Raw genomic sequence first — 16,566 nt, 5'->3', positions numbered from 1 at the left:
TAGCTTTGAGTGATTTAGAGCAGAGCCATGTGGTACTTGGGGGTGGGGGCTCCCACTTGAGAAGTCCTCCCAACACCCCAAGACAGGCACAGACCCAACAAAAGAACCGTGGCCTTCTACTTCCCCCGCCATTCCTTGGGTCTTCCTCTCCCCCTCTCAGATTCCAAGCTGGGCTCCAGGCTCAAAGCCAGTTCTCTGAAACCCAACTCTCAGAAGGGGGCCAACTCGGGGAGTCGTCTTAGCAGGCAACCGGGGACTGGCCGTGTTCCAGTAGGACCTCCCTCTGTGCTAGTCATAAGCATTAAACGACATACTAAATGTAAAGTGTTTTACATTTTCTACATGTGCATGGAGTATTCACATGCTTCATGGCACCAGGTGTGTAGCTCCCGGAATCTCTCTTTTGCACCCATTTCAACAGTTCAGCTCTCCCATCCATCTTCAATTCCTCTTTCTCTGCTCCCCGAATATCCCCAGGGTCACTGCCTCAGCCCAGCACCTGGTGAAGTGGAATGCTGTGCAGGGGAGGAGCTCGGTAAAGGCTGGAATGATGGGATAGAGGGTAGCCCCGAGCGGCAGGCAGATCTGAACCGCACCACCTCCCCCTGGGCACTCCAGGTGGACATCTGGGCCCAGTCCCTCACTCCTCACTCCCCCTCACCATCCCCAGGCTGCACCGACCCCCCCAGCCCCACCATCCCGAGTCTTCATTGATGCCCCCCAGCCCCACCATCCCAAGTCTTCACCGACCCCCTCAGCCACCATTCTGAAGCTTCACTGACCCCCCAAGCCCCACTATCCCAAAGCTGCACTGGCCCCCCCGACCGCACCATCTCGAGGCTTCACCAACCCCCCCAGCCCCACCATCCCAAGTCTTCACTGACCCCCACCCCACCCCACCATTCTGAAGCTTCACCAACCCTCCAAGCCCCACCATCCCAAAGCTGCACCGGCCCCCCCGGCCCCACTATCTCAAGGCTGCACCATCCCCCCCAGCCCCACCATCCCAAGTCTTCACTGACCGCCCCCCCACCTAACCATTCTGAAGCTTCACCGACCCACCAAGCCCCACCATCCCAAAGCTGCACTGGCCCCTCAGCCCACCATCCCGAGGCTGCACCGACCTCCCTGCCGGCCCCACCATCCCGAGGCTGCACCGACCCCCCCCCCGCCCCCCCATCCCCACCCTCCCGAGGCTGCACCACCCCCCCCCCCCCGGCCCCACCATCCCGAGGCTGCACCATCCTCCTGCCCTTTTCTCTGCAGCTGCCCCTCTTCCACTCCACTCTCCAAATTCGGTCCATCTTTGTCCCCGGAAGATATGCACATGAAATTACTAACCATTATGTTTTTCCCAAGTGATGGGCTTCTTAGAACACAAATGTGAACAGAGTCAAGGTTATTTTTCCTCCATGAAAGACATCCTTACTCAGGTGCTTCCGATCCAGCACGCTTTCCTGAGAGCTGGGAACAGAGGGTGTCATCCCACTCCAGACCAAGGGAGTGTGGTTCCTGGGATAGGCACCTGTCTCATGGGACCTCTCTGTGTGCCTCTGCTTCCTCGTCTGTAAAATGGGAGAATTCCAGGAGCTCCCTGACGGGTGTCGTGAAGATTAAATGAGTTGCTACTTGCAAAACTTGCAGCACAGTCTGGCCCAGCGTGTTCGCCATCATTGTCTGCACCATCATTAGTATTTTCAGGGGTGCAAGAAGCAACCTGAGGACTGCAGTTCTGCACGGTGGCAGGTGACGGCTTCAAAGTTGCTGGGTTGGTCACTTCCCTCTGCTCATAAAAATCCCTCTGTGGCTCCCCAGTGCCCTCAGGCAAACTCCTTCAAGATCTGGTCCCTGCTGATCTTGGCAATCTAATGTCCCACCACACCCTCCGTCCCACCCGCCGCCCAGCCAGCCTCAGCAGCCAACGTCTCTGGACCGGGTGGTGATGGAGCAGCGTAGGGCTAGTCCTGAAAAAGCCTTCGTCTTTTTCTTGAGACCAAGTCTTACTCTGTCACCAGGCTCACTGCAACCTCTGCCTCCCAGGTTCAAGTGATTCTCCTGCTTCAGCCTCCCCAGTAGCTGGGATTAGAGGCTTGAGCCACCACGCCCGGCTAATTTTTTATTTTTAGTAGAGACAAGGTTTTACCATTTAGGCCAGAATGGTCTCAATCTCCTGACCTCATGATCCCCCGGTCTCAGCCTCCCAAAGTACTAAGATTACAGGTGCGAGCCAATCTGTTCAATGCAGCAGGATGCGTTTGCACAGCAACGGATCACCAGCCGCCCCAGGTGGTGTCCACTGGTTTCAGGGCAAAATGCAAATGATAAATGCTGAAATCATCAGCAATCAAGATTACTTATCTGGGGCAGGGAGCTCTTCCTTCCCCAGCAAATGCTGCCTGGTGGTGCCTGCCATATTTCCGGATGCTGTTTGTGTGTGTTACCAGCGTCTTATCTCATTCCACACTATTATTTTCTAGAGGATAAGATAATGATGTTTGCTCTACTCAGAATTATCAGCCTGCGATTGCCCTACCTGTGCTTTGCATTCACTGCTGAAACAGAAAATCCTTCTAAGACTGGTGAAACCAACCTGAATTTGGCGGGGAGCGGGTAGGAGTGGATATAAAAGAAAGAAGTCCATCGTAAGAGCTGAGGAGTAAAATATTATCCTGATTAAATATGGGGGAGGAGCTAATGTACTGAGGTTAAAATGCATAGTTTTTCTTTTTTTTTTTTTTTCTTTTTGCAAATTGTGTTCTTGCGTGTTTCATGATATATTCTTGGCTTTCAGAGCAAGAAAAGTCGTCAGGGTTTCATTTGTTATGTTTATGCCAAGAGAAATCAATCTCCACAGACACAGAGAAGGCTGCTCGCACTCCCGATGCTGTCTGGGGAATCGGCCGGCCACATCCTCAGCGGATGGCGGAACAGGTTCTGGGTAAGACACACTTTGGCCTTATTGATCACAGAGCTTCTTCATTACTTCTGTGGAGCTGCAGATCAATAGGCTCACAGAAACATAATAGATTTTTTTAGAAAATCAATTAAACAGAATATTTTTTATAGAATTGAGTTTGCATGGTCGTGTCATTGGTGGGCAGTTTCACATTTTTAATGCAGTTTCTCTGTAAGAGCCGCCTTATAATGAAGAGATGACAAAGCCTTGGTTGAAAGTTCATGCCTAGCAATAGGAACGTGTTGAATGAGAGGGAAGGAGGCAGGACTGCCTCTCCAGGGAAGGCCCAGAGCACGCGGCCGTAGCCTTGCTGGGGAGCAGTGGTGTCGGCCACCTTGCCTGCCTATTGCCTACCCGTCATCATCTGGGCAAAACCTACCCATGTGCCTCCTCTCGGTCTAAGAAACGGAACTGAAACTTCTTGGAAAGTTCACATTGATGTCTGAATTTCCCCATTCTGAAAGCAGAAGGAAGCTCAGCAGGCATAAAGGTGAAATATGGTCAGGCTGCGGCTGTCCAGATTTGCCGTGGTGAACACGCAGCTCCCTCCTCTGAGCTGCACAGGAGTCTCTGGAGGTGTGGGGACATGGGGTTCAGGCTTTGAAACAACGGTGGAGGGGGGCTACAGCCCGGATCGCAGCGCATGGGCCACACACATGGAGCTTTTCAGGTCGCAGATACAAAAGCCATTTCCCACGGTGCCTGTTTACGCAGAGTGGCCCTTGCAGGTGCGCTGCAGTGCCCCAAACCACAGTCCTGGGCCCGCAGGGGCTGACGCCATCCTGCTTCCCTGTGCTTCCTTTCTCTTACCGTGTTCCTCCTGATGTGGTACAATCCTGGAAGTCAGGCATGAAGAAGAAAGAGAAGGAGGAGGAGGAGGAGGAAGATAGAAGAGGAAGAAGAAGGAGGAGGAGGAGGAAGAGGAGGAGGGGGAGAAGGAGGAGGAGGATGGGGAGAAGGAGGAGGAGGATGGGGAGGAGGAAGAGGAGGATGGAGAGAAGGAGGAGGGGGAGGAGGATGTGGAGGAGGAGGATGGAGACCAGGAGGAGGATGGGGAGGAGGAGGAGGAGGATGGGGAGGAGGAGGATGGGGAGAAGGAGGAGGGGGGAGGAGGATGTGGAGGAGGCGGATGGGGAGGAGAAGGATGGGGAGAAGGAGGAGGGGGAGGAGGATGTGGAGGAGGAGGATGGGGAGGAGAAGGATGGGGAGAAGGAGGAGGAGGGGAAGGGGATGAGAAGGAGGAGGATGGGGAGAAGGAGTAGGGGGAGGAGGATGAGGAGGAGGAGGATGGGGAGGAGGAAAAAGAGAATGGAGAGGAGGAAAAAGAATAGGGGAGGAGGAGGAGGGGAGGGGGAGGAGGAGGAGGGGGAGAGAGAAGGGGGAAGAGGAAGAGGAGTTACTAGAAGAAGAAGAATTAGAAGAAAGAAATTCCCCTCCTGTTTCTGGCAACTCTACGAAGAACTGTTCACACTAAGCGTTGAGAAACCTGGCGGGAAGGCCCACCTGAAAGTGCTCGGACCCTGCCAAGCACGGGACTTAAATGTTCCCACCCGTGCATGAGAAAGAGCAAAGCTGTAGCCCCGCAGAGGAGCCCAGGGCCGACATTCAGAAATCTCCCTTAGCTTTGCTCTCACTGTCTGCGCTGTCAGAACCCCAGGACAGAACCTCAGCCTTAACGTGTGTCCGTGTCAGGGCTGTGTGTTAATATCATTTCCTTCGGCCTGCCTCTTGTCACCCTGGGCTTGTTCTTCGGTACCTCAGGTGTTCTTCCTGGGCCTCTCTGCCCTCCCGCTCCGCCCCAGGGAAGGACAGAGGGCTCAGCCCTCCGAAACTCTAGATCCTTTACGTCGCTAAAGGGGCAGTGTCTGGGCTTTGAGTTGCTTGTAACACTTCTCTGTGAATTCTTCCCTTTTTGTTTCGTTTTGTTTTTACCCTGAGTTGGAAAGATTCTGAATTGAATCCTGAAAGCCGGAGTGAAATATGAAGCCCTGATTCCTTTCTGCAGGGCTAGAATAGAATCAGAAAGACCCCAGAACGAATCTAAGGCAGCAGGCTGAGTTTGCCTACAGCCCAACACGTGCCTGACTACGTTCATTCTCTTGTTCCTTTGCCTCCGTACAGGCGGCATGGCCAGGGAGCCACCCCAGGGTGCTGCGGCTGCAAGTGTTGTTTGGGGAACAGGGAACATTAGAAGGAAGTGCAAACAGAAACCTTTCAGATCCAATCATCTGGGGGACATTACTTCTTCCGAGGCATGTTTTCAGCCCCGTGGATTGCATGGCACCTCGTACGTATTTCGGCAAAACAGCAAATGAGCCATCCAAGCATCAGCTGCCAGCCTTTCACATTTAATCATTCAAAACTCAACCTGGATCCACAATAGACACGAGAATGCAAGACTCTGAGAAAACTCTAGGGAAAAACAATCACCTTGCCACAAAAAACAACGTGGAAACAAGAAACTCCCTCTGTGCCCTGCTGGGACATTTTCACCTGGAGAACCGTCACTCTAAATTCTCACCTTGCAGAGAGGGACCCAATGGGACACGTGTAGTAAATATTCACTGAGTTCTGCCACGTGTCGACAGTCTTCTAAGGAGATGACTTCTAATTAATTAGAAAAGTGCCTGCCCTCGAGGCGCATACATTCTGTGAGTGAGACAGACAAATAGACACAGATGTGACTGGCCACCACAGTGCAAGGATTTTGTCTGCACGTTCATTGCTGCGTCCCCATGTTTGGAAGACTACCCTGCATGCTCACCTGGCAGGGGAGACACCATGATCATGAAGGTGGTTTTCCCAGGGTTAGGTCCATGCATTGAATTCCAGGTGCACTGACACATGCAGTTTCCCCAGATGCGGGAAACCAGACTGCATAATCGGTGGGGCAGGTGGGGACTGTGTTTGCACTTTTCCCTGTGGCTTTTATTTTTCCTAATATTAAAAAAAGAAGAGGCTGGGCAAGGTGTTTCACACCTGTAATCCCAGCACTTTAGGAGGCCAAGGCGGGTGGATCACCTGAGGTCGGGAGTTTGAGACCTGCCTGGCCAACTTGGTGAAACCTCATCCCTACTAAAAATACAGACATTAGCCAGGCGTGGTGGTGCGCACCTGTAATCCCAGCTACTCGGGAGGCTGCGGCAGGAGCATCGCTTGAACCCGGGAGGCAGAGGTTGCGGTGAGCTGAGAGGGCGTCACTGCACTCCAGCCTGGACAACAAGAGCAAAACTCCATCTTAAGAAAAAGAAGAGTCCCCTGCACATAGCGGGCCCTCAGTGAATTATGAAGCAGACTGAGTCTATATCACAGCGTATGTCAGGTGGTAACAATGATGTCCATGCTGAGAAGAGTCTTCCTAAGCACAAAACATAAAGGCCCTACAGGCGCTGAGTGTGAATAGCCTTGACCCTGAAGGAGGACCACATTTTACAGCCCTCAAAATAATCCCACGCTCACCCTTTGCACACCTCTCAATCAAGCCCACAGACCTTGCATCCATGCACACACGCACACAAACACACACACACACCCCCCACATATACACAGGTACACACGTCTCTGCCCATGGACCACACACACACACACACACCCCACATGCACAGACACACACATCCCTGCCCATGGAACACACACACACACACACACACACACCACAGACACAGGCACAAACATCCCTGCCCATGGAACACACACACACACACACACACACACACGCTCCCCACATACATAGGCACATGTGTCCCTGCCCATGGACCCCACAGACATACACACACACACACACCCCTCACATGCACAGGCACACGTGTCCCTGACTTGAGTCAAGCATGTTCTCATCTCATCTACAACAGAACCTGCTGTCCACATGCATTTTCTGCAGGGCCACGCCTTGGGCCTCATTTCACAACCAGAGTAGGTCGTTTTTAACCCCCTCCCCACACGACAAAATGATTTTTGGTAATTGTGGTGGGCTGAATAATGAGCCCCAAAACATCCAGGTCCTAATCCCTAGAACCTTTCAATGTGACCTTATATGGGAAGAAGGACTTTGCAAATGTGATTAAATTAAGCATCTTGAGATGGGGAGATTATCCTGGTTTATCTGGTGGGCGCTAAGAGTCATCAAACGGATCCTAATCAGAGGGAGACAGAGGGAGACTTGAGAGCAGAGGAGACTGTGTAACCACGGAGGCAGAGACTGGAGTGAAGGGCTGAGGATGGGGGAAGGGGCCCCGAGCTAAGGAATGCAGGCTCAAAACCAGCACAGACTCCACGTAAGTCCACTGGGCAGCCTCTGCAAGCTGGAAAAGACAAGGCAAGGAATGCCTGCTAGAGCCTCCAGAGGGCAGCAGGCCTGCCAACACCCAGGTTTGGGGCTGATGAAACCCATCTAAGACTTCTGGCCTCCAGAACTGTAAGATAAGACATTTATGCTGTGGCCAAGGCAGGAGGAACACTTGAGGCCAGGAGTTCAAGACCAGCCTGGGCAACATGGCAAGACCCCCAAGTCTACAAAAAATTTGAAAGTTACCCAGGCATGCTGGTGTATGCCTGTAGTCCCAGCTACTTGGGAGGCTGAGGCTGGAGGATCGCTTGAGCCCATGAGTTTGAGGCTGCAGTGAGCCAAGATCTTACCCTTGCACTCCAGCCTGGGCCACAGAGCAAGACCTTGTCTTAAATACAATTTCTGTTGCTTGAAGCCACCAAGTTTGTGGTACAATTTGTTACAGCAGCCTTAGAAGACTAATACAGTAATAAAGTAATAGACATTCTTTTCTTTTTTTTTTTTTTTTTTTGAAATGGGGTTTTGATGTTGAGTTTCGCTCTTGTTACCCAGGCTGGAGTGCAATGGCGCGATCTCGGCTCACCGCAACCTCTGCCTCCTGGGTTCAGGCAATTCTCCTGCCTCAGCCTCCTGAGTAGCTGGGATTACAGGCACGTGCCACCATGCCCAGCTAATTTTTTGTAGTTTTAGTAGAGACGGGGTTTCACCATGTTGACCAGGATGGTCTCGATCTCTTGACCTCGTGATCCACCCGCCTCGGCCTCCCACAGTGCTGGGATTACAGGCTTGAGCCACCGCGCCCGGCCCGACATTCTTTTCTTGATTTACGATTTAACACTGTTTTAACAGAAGAATAAATTTTCATGTTAAAAAATTATTCAAATTCAGTAAAATATTTCATGTATGAACTAAAACTTTTATTTACCAAACACAAACACTTCTCCTTGCAGTTCATACTGTTTCACTTCTTCGCTTGTTTGAGACGGAGTTTTGCTCACATTGCCCAGGCTGGAGTGCAGTGGCGTGATCTCGGCTCATTGCAACCTCCACCTCCTGGGTTCAAGTGATACTTCTGCCTCAGCCTCCCGAGTAGCTGGGACTACAGGCATGCACTACCACACCTCGCTAATGTTTGTATTTTTGGTAGAGATGGGGTTTCACCATGTTGCCCAGCCTGGTCTCAAACTCCTGGCCACGGGTGATCCCCCCGCCTCAGCCTCCCAAAGTACTGGGATTCCAGGCATGAGCCATTGCGCCTGGCCTGTTTCAGTGTTTTGTGTGTGTGTGTGTGTTTTTAATATTTTATTTTTAAAAAATAAATACGGGGTTTCACCATGTTGGTCAGGCTGGTCTTGAACTCCCGACCTCAGGTGATCTGCCCGCCTTGGCCTCCAAAGTGCTTGGATTACAGGCGTGAGCCACCACGCCCAGCCTGTTTCAGTGTTTTGTTTGTTTGTTTGTTTAAGAGACGGAATCTTGCTCTGTCGCCCAGGCTGGAGTGCCATGGCGCGATCTCAGCTCACTGCAACCTCCGCCTCCTGGGTTCAAGCAATTCTCCTGCCTCAGCCTCTCAAGTAGCTGGGACTACAGGTGCACACCGCCATTCCCAGCTAATTTCTTTTGTGTTTCACCTTGTTGCCCAGGCTGATCTTGAACTCCTGACCTCAAATGATCTGCCCGCCTCAGCCTCCCAAAGTGCTGGGATTACAGGCATGAGCCACCACACCTGGCCTGCTTCACCGTTTTAAATTTAAATCACAGATAAAGACGATCTGTGGTCACACAGAGTGATGGGGTTGAAGTAAGTCCAGCTCTGTTGCTTCAGTGTTGCAATCCCAGTGCTGTCGTTGTTCATTTCTAATCTGGTTAACAAAGGAGAATGCAATTCTGCAGGGGTAGGACACATAGACGACACCTGAGGTGCCTCAAATAATCCGGCACCTTAGAAACGAACTCCCAGAATGAACAGCAGTGGTCAGCCTTGTGCTGGGAGCTGACTGTGCAACTGGGGTTTTCCAAATTAACTGCCACAAAGAACGCAATGTTTATCAGGATGAGTAATAAAAACGTGCTAATTTGAAGCTTACATATGCATTATTATAACTCAACAGTAAGCAGAAATTGTTTAGAATAGAGACCAACCAAAACAATTTTCAGGGACATTGTTTAGAATTGCGGATGCATGCTGTAAATAATCAGCAGACCAACTTTTCGCCAGTTTTATTATTGTCTGTAAATTTCCTACGGATACTGCCTGTCCTCACTGCCTGCCCTGGGTACCACACTGATTTCTCATGGTGCAGGAAAAAGGAACACTGTTTTCTTGGCTTAAGCGCTAAGCCTTCCTCGGACCTCACTGCACCAAGAGGCTGAATGGAACCTCCAGGGCTATGACTGGTGGAGAGAGGACCTGGGGAAGAGAAAATTCCACAAAGGCCCCCAAAGGCTTTACTGGATATAAAGTAGAAGGAGGCTTCCCTCTGTCCTAAGGCAGGGCAGCTTGCAAGGGATTTGAGAGCAGGGCCAGCCTAGACAAAAGCAGCACAGACCCCAAGTGGGTCCCTGTGCAGTCCCTTCTCCCCTGGGGTACACCAGCCCCCTGAGCCCGGACTCCCAGAGATACTTGTCCTCCCTCCCAGCCCTTGGAAGTCCCTACACTGGCCTTACCCCCTCATCCAGGAACACACCCCCAACCTGGATATCACGGCACAGCTGGAGACCAGCCATGTGCCACTCCAAGTGGCTGGCCCTGCAAATTGAGGGGATCTGGATGTTTCCTGCCATGTGGCGGTGCCAGGCTGGTGAAGGAGTGAAGTCACCAGGAAGCAGAGAGGCAGCAGGAACAAGAAAGCAAGAAAGAGGCCACCCTGCTCACAACCTCTAACCACCCTGCATCTGCTCCCACACCTGGTCACTGCTGCCTACGCAGGGGACCTTTCTACCCTGAATGCCCCAGGCTGCAGGCAGCCTCTCTGTGACCAGAAGACTCGGAAGTACCTCTGTGCTTTGGAGTCAGGAGAAAGGGCTTCAAGCCCTGCCTGCCCCTGTTTGCCCTCAGGCAATGTTTCACCCCCCCCCAAAAAAAAAGAGACTGGAGCTGGGCACAGTGGCTCACTCCTGTAATCCCAGCATTTTGGGAGGATGAGGTAGGTGGATTGCTTGAGCCCAGGAGTTTGAGACCAGCCTGCGCAACAGGGTGAAACCCCGTCTCTACAAAAAATACATATAAAAATTAGCCAGGCATGGTGGCATGTGCCTGTAGTTCCAGCTACTCAGGAAGCTGAGGTGAAAGAATCACTCGAGCCTGGAGAAAGTCAAGGCTGCAGTGAGCTGTGATCGCACCACTGCACTCCAGCCTGGGCAACAGAGCAAGGTCCTGTCTCAAAAAAAAAAAAAAGAAAGAAAACCAGGGCTGGAAGGCTGAGTAGGGCAATGGTGCCTGTGAGGATACCTGGTGCGAGGGTGGGCTTTCGATCTTCACCTCCCACTCCCCTCCTTCTGGGCAAATGCTCATGGGCACATCCAAATAGCAGGGCACAGTGCCATTTGCCCTTAGCCCCTCTTCCCTGGCCCCCCAACCAGGAAGGGGCTGGCTTGCTACCTAGAGTCAGCTTCCACCGTTTCATAGGAGCCTTCCGTCTCCTGCCACCAAAGGCTCCTATGTAGCATTTTCAGCAGTCCCAGTGGAGGAGGCATTCAAGGACTTTAGGTGACAAAAGGTGGCTGCTGGGGCAGGCAGCCCTGTTCTGAGTCGAGCTGGAGTGGGAACGGGGTGGGAGAAGGGAGGGTGAGCAGAGAGGCAGTTCCCACCCCGTCGGTATGCAAATCACTTGCTGCTGAGATAAATGATCCGGCAGGATGGAAGGCAGGGTTCCCAGCGGGAGCCATTTGTCATTTCTACTCCTGGTGTGTGAGTGAGAGAGTGAGAGCCTCGCCCAGCCCTCCCCCCAATCCAGGTAGCTCAGCCAAGGCCCAGGTGCCTGGGACAAGAAGCATCTCCCTGACCTCCTCCTCCCTGAGCCTGGAGAGCAGCCTGCCTGGCATAGCCCCGGCCGTATGGGAGAATGCTCCTCGGCGGCCAGAGAGTAGTGAGCCCTTTGTCTCCTGGCAGGACGATGTCAAACTGTAAGCCTCCCTCTCTTGGCAGTCAGCTTCCTGGCCAATTAACAAGGCATGCGTTGCTAAGACTTTTCGTGACATCAGCAGAGCCCAACCATATCTGGGGTTCACAGGGCGGGCCTGGCACAGAGTGGGGAAGGGTCAGGTCAGGTTGTGTTCCAGCAAGACTTTGCGTAATGTTTGGACCCCATGGGCTCATTTGTAAACGGTTGATGAAGGGACAGAAGACTCAATCAATCTTGGAGATCTTGAATTTGCCAGAAATCCAATCCAACCATCCCGCCCTTCCCTATTTGGAGCTCCTCGTCTTGAGAGCAAAGCCTTGAGAGCACCACACTGGGAAGGACTCAGAATGTCGGGTGCAAATGGCAGGCAGTAATGATCTACTGAGAGAGCAATGGGCTGCCCTTCCTCACGGCCAGGGACACTGTCCCACCCACGCTGACAAGCTTCCAGTGCTTAGAGACGGTTCCCACCGTGGCGAAGGGCTGGGCTGGTGCGTCCTGCCCTTTGCTAGAGCTCAGAACCTGCCCATAGTAGAGGCCCAATAAATTCTTGCTGATGAATTAGTAAACGAGCGGGGAAGGCCCCCCAGAGGACCACATAGCCCCGCCTTAATTCTGGAAAGAGATAAAGCTTGTTGGCACAGTTAGGGGCTGAACTGACAACGCTGGTGTAGAAAGCATATGGTCCCACTTTGTTCTTTCAGTCTCTCGTTCTTTCCCTCCCTCCCTCACTCATTCATTCAAGAACTGCTTCTTGAGGACTCGCTCCATGCTCAGCATTGGACAATGATGATTCTCAGTATGCCACGGGTTACCAGTGAGCAGGACGCTGAACAGCGACCGGGGCCTCTCCGCTGACAACAGCCAGGAGTTCCCAGACACAAAGGGCCCCACAGCTCCCGGTGAATCCCAGACATCAGTGGGCTCTGTTGACATCACGGAAAACCTTAGCAGCTCATGCACAGGACGCACGTTTGTCAATTAGCTGCTGAGTTCACAAGCCAAAAAAAGGTGGCTCGAAGCTTTCCATTCCCTTTCCAGCAGACAGAGAGTCTCCACCAAAATATAGCACTATCCGGGCCGCCTCTTCGGGAGGGTCCGTCTTTCTCTTGATGGTGAGAGGTTAGACAGACCTGCAGTTTCTCACTTGAGGTCCCATCAGAGCACTCTGAGGTCAACTCCACCCACAGTCTCCCACCACCAAAACTTGGGATGACTCCAGAAAGGCAGATTTGATCCAACTCACTTCGACAACACATTCTTTGATACCTACTAAACCCAAGGTCCAACTACCTGCAGGGCAAGCGAGCTCTAAGATGGGGCTTAGTCCATGAGGGTTCTTGGTCTTGCCCAGGAAATAATTCAAGGACAAGCAAGGGTAGAAGAAAACGGATTTGTTGAAGCAGCAGTGTTACAGCTGCGACGATGTGACAGCTCTGTGACTGTCCCTGCAGAGCAGGGCTACCCCACAGGCGGTGTGCTGAGGGCTGCGGCTCAGCGCAGGTTTGCAGTCAGATTTATACCCACTTTTAATTGCAGATTAAGGGGCAGTTTATGCAGAAATTTCTAAGGAATGAGCAGTAACTTTTGAGTCACCAACATTGTCATAGAAAGAGGCGGTAACTCCCAGGTGTGGCCACGGCAATGGTAAACTGACATGGCCCACGGGTAGCCATGTCTGACCGGAAAGCTGCTTCTGCACTGGTCTTGTTTCAGCTAGTCCTCAATCTGGTCTGGTGTCTCCACCTCTGGGGTCAAGTCTCACCTCCGACCTCATTATGGTCAAACTTACCAGGAGGAAGAAAGCCCAGTCTCTTTTCTTCGGGCACTGATGTCCTAGAGAAGAGAGGCATAAACACAAGTAGCGGTAACGTAAGAGGGAGGTCAAGGGTCGCCGCCCACAAGGGGGTGAGGTCACAGGGGACGCAATGCTGGTGAGAGAAGGTGAGCCAGGTCTGCTCAGGGGCTGGGAAGCAGGGTCGGCAGGGGACAGCGATGGCGTAGCAGCTTACTCAAAAGAAGGGGGGCTGGGCTGGGCGAGGTGGCTCACACCTGTAATCCCAGCACTTTGGGAGGCCAAGGCAGGTGGATCAGCTGAGGTCAGGAGTTCAAGACCAGCCTGGCCAATGTGGTAAAACCCCACCTCTAGTAAAAATACAAAAAACTAGCCGGGCACGGTGGCAAGCACCTGTAGTCCCAGCTACTAGGGAGGCTGAGGCAGGAGAATTGCTTGAACCTGGGAGGTGGAGGTTGCAGTGAGCTGAGATCGCGCCACTGCACTCCAGCCTGGGCAACAAGAGTAAAACTCTATCTCAAAAAAATAAAGTAAAAAGAAGTGGGGCTGGAACCTGGGGAGGCGACAGGGAAAAGTTGGGAATCCTCCATCTCTTCCAGTCCTGAATGGGCCAGAGGTGCAGAGACACAGGCGAAGCTGTGGGGGGCTTCGGCCTGAGGGAGGCGCGGCAGACATTGCAGAGGGTCCAAATTCATTCAGAGAAGAGGGTCCGTGGCACTTGCAGGGGAAACTGAAGGATGTGGCAGGAGTCCGGTCGGCTCAGAAGGAAAGGGCAGGAGGCCTGGATGGGGAGGGTGGAAGAGGATCGAGACAGAGAGTGGGCAAGGAGATCTCAGAATCAAAACAGAGAGCCGCATCTGGAGCCTGGGCGCCACGAAACGCCTCTGCAGGGCCCGCAGCGCGGTGGCAATGTGCCTCTACTGCATGCTCCTGTGTGCGTCTGTGACACGGCCCCAGTCATGCGTTTGCTGCAGACCCAGCCAGTGCGCATTCACTGCCCTCTCAGGATCACATTCCACTCAGGGAGAGAAACAACAAGCAAACGCACATGCTGAGTGAAGAAAAGGAAGCCAGGTGTGGGCAGGGCAGAGGGAAGCGAGCACAGAGAGCAGGCTGGGATACGAACCTGCATCCGAGGAACCGCAGGGAGGTCTCCTGGCTGGGTGAGATGGCTCATGCCTGTAATCCCAGCACTTTGGGAGGCCAAGGCGGGCAGACTGCTTGAGCCCAGGAGTTTGAGACCAGCCTGAGCAACATGGTGAAACCTCATCTCCATAAAACATATTTTTTAAATTGGCCAGGCGTGGTGGCATGCACCTGTAGCCCCAGTCACTTGGGAGGCTAAGGTCGGAGGATCACTTGAGCCTGGGAAGCTGAGGCTACTGTGATGGCACCACTGATGAAAAGAAGGAAAGAGCGACAGAGAGAGAAATAGAGAGAGAGAGAGAAGGAGAAAAAGGAGGGAAGGAGGGAGAGGTGAGGGAGGGAGGGAGGGAGGAAAGAAGGAAGGAAAGGAGGAGAAAGGGGAGGGAGAGGTTTACTTTCTCCTGGGCAGAGTCACCCCTGAGAGGCTGGCTTTTTCCGCTTTTCCGTGTTGCCTTTCACCCCCACTGGGGATGTGCGCTCCATCAGGTGCACCCCACCCATCTCCCTCCCCCGGCTGCTCTCTAAGGGCCACAGGGGAGTAGCTGGTTTTGACTGTGTTCCTGTGGTCTGACCCTCTGGGTTTTATCTGAGCCTGGTCCCAGCAGGTGGCTCTGGGGCCCAGCAGGGCCCCCTGAATCCCACGAGAATGCATTCTCTGATCTTGACTCTTGGCTGTGGAGAACAGAATTTGAAGCAAGACTGCAGCTTTGGAGAAAGGCAACCTCAGGGAGCAGAGCTCGTCCTCAGCTCCAACCTGGTAGAGGCACAGAGACCCCACAGTTCTCCCTCTAGGAACAGCCGGCCCCAGCCTGACACAGGTCCTCTCCAGTCGGACGCACCGCCATGCTCCCAGCGGGTCCTCGGAGGGGCTGCGGGCCTCCAAAGCCTGCTTCTAACACCACCGGCTGCACCCATTTCTTTCTCAGCCACCAGCATCCCCCTTCCTGCGTGAGAGTCCACCCACGGGCTTCTCCTCCCTTAGCTGGTTTCTTCTCCTCCCCTAAAGCTGGCTTCCTTCTCCAGCCCCCAAAGCTGGTTTCTCCTCCCTGTTCCTTGCTGTGTCCATCCTTCTTCCTCTCCCAGATCTCCCAAAGCCCTGAACTGCTGGGTAGAATCAAATGTTCACTTTTTCTGCTCCACTGAAATCAGGCAGCTAGCAGCTACTTCTGCACTGAAGGTGGCATTTTGGGCAAGGTGACAGACCGGCCAGGGGAGGCAGTGGGCAGTGCGCTGCACTACGGCCAGCAGCTGCGGGAGCGGGGATTCCTGAGCGAAGGGCGGGCACCTTGCAGTCCTCAGCCAGACCCCCAGGCCCACCTGCCCCTCCGCCGAGGCCAGACTCCCTGCAGGGCTGTGGCCATGCTCCCTTCCCTGGGGCCCACCTGGGATCCTTCCTGCTTGTCCATGGCAGGCTGAGACTCACCCAAGGCTGAGTGTGTCCAGGAGGCCACTGAGCCTCCTAATGTCCACTGAGGAGTCCATGTGACTGGTCAGAGCCCCAAGCATGGGCCACAACACATCGCCAGGGCAGCAGAAGGGAGCCAGAGGCCAGCGAATCACATTTTTAAAAAGAAGGTTCTGCCCTAGGACCCGCTTCCCTGTTTGGAGGCTTTTCCACACCCCTCTCTGTTCTCACCCCCTGCCCTTCTCTCTACCACTCCCAGCCTCCTTCCTGAAGCAAGGGAAGGCCCCAGAGTGAAGAGTGAAGTCCCTGGCCTTGCCTCAGTCTCCCTTTTTGTGAAATAAACAATCCTATGACCCAGAAAGAATAAAGGGCTTTGAATATATATATCCATGTCCTAGTCTCTGGATTGGAATCCTCCCAACCTAGGATTCCTCTGCTAGAGAGAAAGCCTGATCCAGCTCCCCAAAACCAGCTCTGCCTCCAGCCTCCCCTCCATGTCCATGGTAGCTCCCTTCATCCCAGCTTCACCCCGCTCCAGCTCTCCAGCTCTGCCCCCACCCCACCTTCCTCACCCACAAGCTCCCCCTACCCAACCCTCTCCCCCTCCCACCTCAACCCTACCTCCCTACCCTGCCCATCCCTACTCTCCTTCCCTGCCTGATGAAGCCTCCCCTCCCCTCTGCCATCCCTCAGCTGTGGCCTGGCATGGAGATGTAATTACTGCATTAGCCCAGTGGCCTGAAGACTGGGGTTGGGAGGGGGGTGGGCTGAGAACTGGGGGAGAGAAAGGTTCTTTATTAAATGCAGATGTTTTTAAATCACTGTAATTAACTGGAATGGATACCACGAATCACA

The 16,566-nt window shown here is 53.3% G+C and overlaps 1 non-coding gene across 1 annotated transcript; it reads left to right on the top strand.

The window, feature by feature from the left end:
• Positions 1 to 5,712: 5,712 nt before the first annotated feature.
• LOC116525858 lies at positions 5,713 to 5,878 on the top strand. The gene has a single exon (XR_004257855.1). It is a non-coding gene; the product is annotated as a U1 spliceosomal RNA (small nuclear RNA).
• The last annotated feature ends 10,688 nt before the right edge of the window (positions 5,879 to 16,566 follow it).

Source organism: Sapajus apella, unplaced genomic scaffold, assembly GCF_009761245.1.
Source record: "Sapajus apella isolate SASKATOON/1434 unplaced genomic scaffold, GSC_monkey_1.0 scaffold48, whole genome shotgun sequence".
Classification (NCBI taxonomy): Eukaryota; Metazoa; Chordata; class Mammalia; order Primates; family Cebidae; genus Sapajus; species Sapajus apella.
This window is presented reverse-complemented; position numbering and strand designations above follow the sequence as displayed.